General features: G+C 43.1%; 1 long non-coding RNA gene across 2 annotated transcripts; it reads right to left on the reverse strand.

Moving 5' to 3' along the window:
• Positions 1 to 3,306: 3,306 nt before the first annotated feature.
• Positions 3,307 to 6,192, reverse strand: LOC146504016 (uncharacterized). 2 transcript variants are annotated; one of them, XR_014877835.1, is made up of 2 exons: positions 6,123 to 6,192; positions 3,307 to 4,856 (listed from the first exon to the last, which is right to left on the reverse strand). It is a non-coding gene; the product is annotated as an uncharacterized LOC146504016 (long non-coding RNA). The 2 variants fall into 2 exon arrangements; XR_014877836.1 differs by lacking the exon at positions 6,123 to 6,192 and adding an exon at positions 5,496 to 5,565.
• Between the last annotated feature and the right edge of the window lie 3,428 nt (positions 6,193 to 9,620).

A 9,620-nucleotide genomic window follows, 5' to 3' on the forward strand; every position in this document is an offset into this window, starting at 1 on the left:
ATAGGTTAATTGATTAATCTAAATTGCCCATAGGTGTGAATGTGAGAGCGAATGGTTGTCTGTGTCTCTGTGTGTTAGCCCTTCGCCAGACTGGCAACCTCTCTAGGCTGTACTATTGACTCCAAATCTCCCGACCACTATGTCGATCTGAGACAGCAAGACCAAGACCATGCAAAAGTGGTCTCGAGACCAATACACAGCAGTATATTCACAGTTGAAACCAGATATTTACATACACTTTAGGGAAAAAACAAGAACTTTTTTTTTTACTGTTAAACATCAATTTAGAGTAAACGTTTTTGTTTTAGATAAATAAATATTGAAATATCTTTTGAATTAGTTAAATGTCAGAATAAAGAGAGAGAGCTATTTTTTTTATCACTTTTATTAAATTTAGGAGTACATATACACTAAGTTTATTGTTAATTAATAAGAAAACTCCAGACGATTCCATTCTGAGCTTAAGAAGCATCTGATAGGTTAGTAGAGTCCATGTGAGTAAATTGGTGGCACAACTGTGGATGCATATAAGGCAAAACACAGAGCCTGTTTCTTTGACATGGGAAAATCAAGAGATGTCAACCAAAACACCAGGAAAAGAATTGTGGACCTGCATAAGTGTGGCTCAATTTTGAATACAATTTGGTGCCATTTGCAATTAAGGAATACAGACAATTTCTCTCTTTACTCTTAAAGTTACCAAATATGTTTTTTATATTTATCCATCTAAAAAATAAACATTTAGTCTGATTTGATGTTACAATTAAAAAAGTATTTGTGTTTTTATCTGAAGAGTATGTAAATATCTGGTTTCAACTGTATATTTGATGATGTTGGTGTTTGACTTGATTGTCAGCACAGAGAGGGAGAGGGAGGAGCAGAGAGGGAGAGAGAGAATGAGGACAGAACAGAGATGGAACAAGAGCAGGTGAGACAGACATGTTAGTCAAATGGTTGTTTGCCAAAACTCAACAGAACGTGTATCTCGTACCTAGTGTATCTTTTTAGGTTTGTTATTTTTCAAATTCCATATTTATTAAGTTCTGCAGGCTTGTTTGCACAACAAGGCTAAATAGTTATATAAACTTTTCTGAATCTAAATAGTGGACTTTGGTAGAATTAAAAAATAAGTGTAGTGCAGGTCTATGATGATTTTCAGTGTTTTGATTCTGGTTCTGTCTTGGTTACGTCCTAAAGTAGTCCTGATTTTGAACTGTTGGAGTCCTGTTTTAATTCCCAATCATATGTGATTTGTTTTTCCTATATGAAGTCATTCTTTTTTGAACAAAACTCAAAACACAGCCAAATAAATCTTTCAGTCATTTCTAACTGTATTTCTAACTTATACAGAGTTCATTCCCGCCACAATATATGGATTTCCGGAAGTGGGGTCAGATGTTACCTTGGTTACACAGGCCTAATGTAGAGTAGATATTTTTTTTTTGAAAACTTTATACAGTCAGGCAATCTGAGAACAAAGCATGATGTATAGACCAGCAAAGTCATGCTACATGTAATTAGCAACCACTTTATTAGGTACATCTGTTCCACTATTCATTGCAGTAATCCACAAATCTAATCATCCTTTTGCATCAACTCAAAGCACTTAGACATGCAAACATCCTCAAGACAGCCTGCTGAAACCAAACCGAGGAAGAATAATGAATGAATGTGGCATTGCTGTTGTTGTCAGATGGCCTGGTGTGAATATTTCATAGGAGTGGGTTAAAAAAAAAGATTTTCCAGTTCAAATCGATTATAGCTTAAATGATGCGATATTGATTCATTCAATCCTGAATCGATTTTTGAATAAATATGTATTTTGTAAGAATCGCCAGAATCTCAGGTTAAAGCTATTTCAACAACCACCAAACAGCTAAAACAGCAAATGAGAGCAGGCAAACAGATTCCACACAAAGATGTAAACACAAAGTGCGGCCCCGACGCATCAAAATCTGTGAGTTGTCGACTTTCTCACCCAACATGCCGCTGTGGCTGAAAGCCAACATCTCACAGATTCTGAAGCTGCAGGTTTTGTCACTCTTCAACCAAAACTGACTGAACAAGCAGCAAAAGAAGATCAACACTACACTTCACATTTAATAAATACCATCACAAATTCCTTCTTACTTTTGCTGTTTTGCTTCCACCACAATAAAAATCGCACTTCCTGCACAACCCTCTCTCTATCTGTGTACTTCAAGAACAGTTTTCCATTCAAATCTCTGTTTTGTGCATGATTCACTTGGTTATGCTTTTCTTCTCTGAGCACTCAAAGTGCTTTATACAACTAATTCATTCACTCAATCTCACCCATTCACACAAGCACTTTTTTCTAAGCTGTTAGTGCATTCATGAATGCACCAATGTAATGTAATGTAAAAGGTTAGTATCTTGCCCAAGGATATTTGGCATGTAGACTAGCGGAAAGCCATGAATTGAACCACCAACCTTCCGATCAGTAGATGACCTGCTCTACCTGCCTGAGCTACAGCCAGGTGTTCCACAAGGTCCTGTTTGGGACGTTTATTGTTGTTGTTGTAATTGCTTCCTCTTCAGCACCTTCTGAGCACTCTTAAGGACATTTCTTATCACTACTATACAGATAATATTCAGTTGCATATCTCCTTTAAGCCCCAAGATGTTTCCAAACTACTTTGCATAGGCGCATAGAGTCCATTAGAGGTTGGATGGCTGATAACTTTCTTCAAGTTAATGAGGAGAAAACCAAAGTCCTTCTTTGTGCTTCCGATAAATTTGTGCCCAAGGTTATGGAAAATGTAGGTCCTCTTGCTACATTTGCCAAATCCTCTACTAGGGATCTTGGAGTATACTTTGACTCAGCTCTGACTTTGGACGTTCATGTTAAATCTCTTGTTTGCTCCTGTTATTATATTTTAAGAAACATTGCTAAGCTGAATCCATTGTGTCCATTGTGTGTCCATCCATTGTGCTCAGAACTCAAAATTGTCATGCACGCATTTCCTTCATCTCGTTTGGACTATTGTAATTCTTTGTTCACTTGTTTATGTAATGCCTCCTGGGAACGTCTGCAGGGTGTTCAGAATGCTCCTGCAAGGCTTCTGACCTTGTCTTCCAAGTACTCTCATGTCACACACCTGTTGATCCAGCTGCACTGGCTCCCCATTAAATTCAGAGTCTGCTTTAAGAATATGACTTTAACATTAAAGGCTCTGGATGAACAGGCACCAACATATATCAGAGATCTTTAATATCCATACATCGCCAGCAGGTCCTTGAGATCATGTGATCAGGGCTTGCTGGGACTCACTGATCTCTTTAAAAAAAAAAACAGCTAAAAACTCATCTTTTAAAACTTGCTTGTGGTTAATTGTGGTTTTTATGTTTTAGTTTCTCAGTAAAGCACGTTGTGATTTTTATGTTGAAAAGTGCTATACAAATAAAATGTTACTTAGTGAAATTAGTAAGTACAAACTATGTATAATGTTCGTTTTTCTGAAAATCCTAAAAAAAAATGTATTGACAAAATAAACTAAAAATAGACATTATTGAATGTTATAGTTTTAAAATTGGATAACAACTGACTTGAACATAATATAAATGTGTTTTCACTATGGGGACGGTGGATCCATTGATAGCTTTAGTAATCTGAAACTTAATTATATTTAGATTTTTTTCATTTTCCATTTGATTCTCGGATGTGTATCTGTTTCTACCTGTGTTGATGTTAGCATGACTAAAGCTAGCCAAGAAACAGTAAATATATGAAGCAAGGCAGAAAGATATACTCCTCAAATGAAAAAAATCATAAGAATATAACACAGGCACTGCAAATGCAACAAAAATATGATGACATCAAATGGTGTGCTACTTGAAATCTACATGAAACAATGACACATCTATTTCTTCCAATTTTTTTTTATTAATTTTTTCCCCCAATTGTACAAATTACTCTTTGTTTGACCTTAGTGTCCCAGAATTCATATTTATACACAACTAAATATGACTCGCGAATATGTTTTACATGAATGATTCCTAACTTGATGACGAACCATCCATTTACATAATTGCTGAGTCCTAAATTTGATACCACTGAACTTATCAGTGGTTGTTTTAACAAAGCCCCAAAATTTCCTATGAGCAAGCACTTGGCGACGGCGGGGAGGAAAAACTTCCTTTTAACAGGAAGAAACCTCTGACAGAACCAGGCTCAGAAAGGGGTGGCCATCTGTCGCGACCGAGTGGGGTTCAAATGGTCACTGAAAATTTAGTTTTGTATAAATATGATGTTGAGGCCAAAACCTAACAAGTTCCTGGCTCTCTCGGTTCCTCTGCAGAGGGTTTCCCTAAGAAGGTGGGCACACCAAATGTATCAGTGAGCCTAAAGTTGGTCAGAGGCTGGAGAGAATGAGAGTGCGAGCTGAGCTCAATCAGCACTCCTCCCTCACCACTGGACTCACTGACACCGGTGAGACACCCCTTACTCTTGTCAATCTCCACTGGTCTGTCCTTTTTCTGGGTCCCTCTCTTGTGGCTGCGTTATGTCTCGGGCCTCCAGGATCCTCACCCCCTGTGGTCGCCGAGACCTCCTGTAAAGGGAACAAAACACCTTTTCCTACGCGGAAAGGTGTTTCCTAGAGGAAAAAGTGGTTAGCAAGCTCTTCAGGACATTACCTACATATAAATTATTAGAAATGGGTTTTTTTTACAATGTCAGAAGGAGAGAGGCACTGAGACACTTAAACCTTATCTGAGGTCAAAAACTACAAGAACAACAGAAACAAGAAAGAAAATGTAGCTTAGAACCATGCAGGGATACAGGAGACGGCAGCACTGCAGAGGTGAGGACCAGCAGCTGTCCGAAAGAGACAAAACTATACACACAAACACACACACAACAACAGACGAGAAACAAACAGAGAGAGAGGAAAAAGTGGTTAGCAAGCTCTTCAGGACATTACCTACATATAAATAATTATAAATGTTTTTTTTGTTTTACAATGTCAGAAGGAGAAAGGCACTGAGGCACCGTCTTCCGCCCCCCGACGCTCCTGCTGTGCCTCCTCCTTCTGACAGGAACTGCCTACAGAGCAAGTATGAATGATGCCTGAGTGGACGTACACAAGTTCCTGGCTCTCTTGGTTCCTCTGCAGAGGGTTTCCCTAAGAAGGTGGGCATAGCAGGGTCACCGGGGGACGGGGAGCTGTGCCTCACTGCCCTGCCCTCATCGGAGAAACCCTCATGCAGAGTTGTTCAGAAAGCCAGAAACCTGTGTGTTGAATATGTCCTTGTGAGCCTCCACCATTTACTGGTGGCTGCAGCCTGGCCTGTCTAGAGACAGACCAGACCAGCTGCACAACACAGACACTTAAACCTTATCTGAGGTCAAAAACTACAAGAACAACAGAAACAAGAAAGAAAATGTAGCTTAGAACCATGCAGGGATACAGGAGACGGCAGCACTGCAGAGGTGAGGACCAGCAGCTGTCTGAAAGAGACAAAACAATACACACAAACACACACAACAAAAGACGAGAAACAAACAGAGAGAGAGGAAAAAGTGGTTAGCAAGCTCTTCAGGACATTACAGACATATAAATAATTCTAATTTTTTTTTTTGTTTTACAATGTCAGAAGGAGAGAGGCACTGAGGCACCGTCTTCCGCCCCCCGACGCTCCTGCTGTGCCTCCTCCTTCTGACAGGAACTGCCTACAGAGCAAGTATGAATGATGCCTGAGTGGACGTACACAAGTTCCTGGCTCTCTTGGTTCCTCTGCAGAGGGTTTCCCTAAGAAGGTGGGCATAGCAGGGTCACCGGGGGACGGGGGGCTGTGCCTCATTGCCCTGCCCTCGTCGGAGAAACCCTCGTGCAGAGTTGTTCAGAAAGCCAGAAACTTTTGTGTTGAGTATGTCCTTGTGAGCCTTCACCATTTACTGGTGGGTGCAGCCTGGCCTGTCTAAAGACAGACCAGACCAGTTGCACAACACAGACACTTAAACCTTATCTGAGGTCAAAAACTACAAGAACAACAGAAACAAGAAAGAAAATGTAGCTTAGAACCATGCAGGGATACAGGAGACGGCAGCACTGAAGAGGTGAGGACCAGCAGCTGTCTGAAAGAGACAAAACAATATACACAAACACACACAACAACAGACGAGAAACAAACAGAGAGAGAGGAAAAAGTGGTTAGCAAGCTCTTCAGGACATTACAGACATATAAATAATTATAATTTTTTTTTTTTTTTTACAATGTCAGAAGGAGAGAGGCACTGAGGCACCGTCTTCCGCCCCCGACGCTCCTGCTGTGCCTCCTCCTTCTGACAGGAACTGCCTACAGAGCAAGTATGAATGATGCCTGAGTGGACGTACACAAGTTCCTGGCTCTCTCGGTTCCTCTGCAGAGGGTTTCCCTAAGAAGGTGGGCTAGCAGGGTCACCGGGGGACGGGGGGCTGTGCCTCACTGCCCTGCCCTCATCGGAGAAACCCTCATGCAGAGTTGTTCAGAAAGCCAGAAACCTGTGTGTTGAATATGTCCTTGTGAGCCTCCACCATTTACTGGTGGCTGCAGCCTGGCCTGTCTAGAGACAGACCAGACCAGCTGCACAACACAGACACTTAAACCTTATCTGAGGTCAAAAACTACAAGAACAACAGAAACAAGAAAGAAAATGTAGCTTAGAACCATGCAGGGATACAGGAGACGGCAGCACTGCAGAGGTGAGGACCAGCAGCTGTCTGAAAGAGACAAAACAATACACACAAACACACACAACAAAAGACGAGAAACAAACAGAGAGAGAGGAAAAAGTGGTTAGCAAGCTCTTCAGGACATTACAGACATATAAATAATTCTAATTTTTTTTTTTGTTTTACAATGTCAGAAGGAGAGAGGCACTGAGGCACCGTCTTCCGCCCCCCGACGCTCCTGCTGTGCCTCCTCCTTCTGACAGGAACTGCCTACAGAGCAAGTATGAATGATGCCTGAGTGGACGTACACAAGTTCCTGGCTCTCTTGGTTCCTCTGCAGAGGGTTTCCCTAAGAAGGTGGGCATAGCAGGGTCACCGGGGGACGGGGGGCTGTGCCTCATTGCCCTGCCCTCGTCGGAGAAACCCTCGTGCAGAGTTGTTCAGAAAGCCAGAAACTTTTGTGTTGAGTATGTCCTTGTGAGCCTTCACCATTTACTGGTGGGTGCAGCCTGGCCTGTCTAAAGACAGACCAGACCAGTTGCACAACACAGACACTTAAACCTTATCTGAGGTCAAAAACTACAAGAACAACAGAAACAAGAAAGAAAATGTAGCTTAGAACCATGCAGGGATACAGGAGACGGCAGCACTGAAGAGGTGAGGACCAGCAGCTGTCTGAAAGAGACAAAACAATATACACAAACACACACAACAACAGACGAGAAACAAACAGAGAGAGAGGAAAAAGTGGTTAGCAAGCTCTTCAGGACATTACAGACATATAAATAATTATAATTTTTTTTTTTTTTTTTACAATGTCAGAAGGAGAGAGGCACTGAGGCACCGTCTTCCACCCCCGACGCTCCTGCTGTGCCTCCTCCTTCTGACAGGAACTGCCTACAGAGCAAGTATGAATGATGCCTGAGTGGACGTACACAAGTTCCTGGCTCTCTCGGTTCCTCTGCAGAGGGTTTCCCTAAGAAGGTGGGCTAGCAGGGTCACCGGGGGACGGGGGGCTGTGCCTCACTGCCCTGCCCTCATCGGAGAAACCCTCATGCAGAGTTGTTCAGAAAGCCAGAAACCTGTGTGTTGAATATGTCCTTGTGAGCCTCCACCATTTACCGGTGGGTGCAGCCTGGCCTGTCTAGAGACAGACCAGACCAGCTGCACAACACAGACACTTAAACCTTATCTGAGGTCAAAAACTACAAGAACAACAGAAACAAGAAAGAAAATGTAGCTTAGAACCATGCAGGGATACAGGAGACGGCAGCACTGAAGAGGTGAGGACCAGCAGCTGTCTGAAAGAGACAAAACAATATACACAAACACACACAAGAACAGACGAGAAACAAACAGAGAGAGAGGAAAAAGTGGTTAGCAAGCTCTTCAGGACATTACAGACATATAAATAATTATAATTTTTTTTGTTTTGTTTTACAATGTCAGAAGGAGAGAGGCACTGAGGCACCGTCTTCCGCCCCCCGACGCTCCTGCTGTGCCTCCTCCTTCTGACAGGAACTGCCTACAGAGCAAGTATGAATGATGCCTGAGTGGACGTACACAAGTTCCTGGCTCTCTTGGTTCCTCTGCAGAGGGTTTCCCTAAGAAGGTGGGCATAGCAGGGTCACCGGGGGACGGGGAGCTGTGCCTCACTGCCCTGCCCTCAACGGAGAAACCCTCGTGCAGAGTTGTTCAGAAAGCCAGAAACCTGTGTGTTGAATATGTCCTTGTGAGCCTCCACCATTTACTGGTGGCTGCAGCCTGGCCTGTCTAGAGACAGACCAGACCAGCTGCACAACACAGACACTTAAACCTTATCTGAGGTCAAAAACTACAAGAACAACAGAAACAAGAAAGAAAATGTAGCTTAGAACCATGCAGGGATACAGGAGACGGCAGCACTGCAGAGGTGAGGACCAGCAGCTGTCTGAAAGAGACAAAACAATACACACAAACACACACAACAACAGACGAGAAACAAACAGAGAGAGAGGAAAAAGTGGTTAGCAAGCTCTTCAGGACATTACAGACATATAAATAATTATAATTTTTTTTTTTTTTTTACAATGTCAGAAGGAGAGAGGCACTGAGGCACCGTCTTCCGCCCCCGACGCTCCTGCTGTGCCTCCTCCTTCTGACAGGAACTGCCTACAGAGCAAGTATGAATGATGCCTGAGTGGACGTACACAAGTTCCTGGCTCTCTCGGTTCCTCTGCAGAGGGTTTCCCTAAGAAGGTGGGCTAGCAGGGTCACCGGGGGACGGGGGGCTGTGCCTCACTGCCCTGCCCTCATCGGAGAAACCCTCATGCAGAGTTGTTCAGAAAGCCAGAAACCTGTGTGTTGAATATGTCCTTGTGAGCCTCCACCATTTACCGGTGGGTGCAGCCTGGCCTGTCTAGAGACAGACCAGACCAGCTGCACAACACAGACACTTAAACCTTATCTGAGGTCAAAAACTACAAGAACAACAGAAACAAGAAAGAAAATGTAGCTTAGAACCATGCAGGGATACAGGAGACGGCAGCACTGCAGAGGTGAGGACCAGCAGCTGTCTGAAAGAGACAAAACAATACACACAAACACACACAAGAACAGACGAGAAACAAACAGAGAGAGAGGAAAAAGTGGTTAGCAAGCTCTTCAGGACATTACAGACATATAAATAATTATAATTTTTTTTTTTTTTTTACAATGTCAGAAGGAGAGAGGCACTGAGGCACCGTCTTCCGCCCCCGACGCTCCTGCTGTGCCTCCTCCTTCTGACAGGAACTGCCTACAGAGCAAGTATGAATGATGCCTGAGTGGACGTACACAAGTTCCTGGCTCTCTCGGTTCCTCTGCAGAGGGTTTCCCTAAGAAGGTGGGCTAGCAGGGTCACCGGGGGACGGGGGGCTGTGCCTCACTGCCCTGCCCTCGTCGGAGAAACCCTCGTGCAGAGTTGTT

Source organism: Neolamprologus multifasciatus, chromosome 14 (genome assembly GCF_963576455.1).
Source record: "Neolamprologus multifasciatus chromosome 14, fNeoMul1.2, whole genome shotgun sequence".
NCBI lineage: Eukaryota > Metazoa > Chordata > Actinopteri > Cichliformes > Cichlidae > Neolamprologus > Neolamprologus multifasciatus.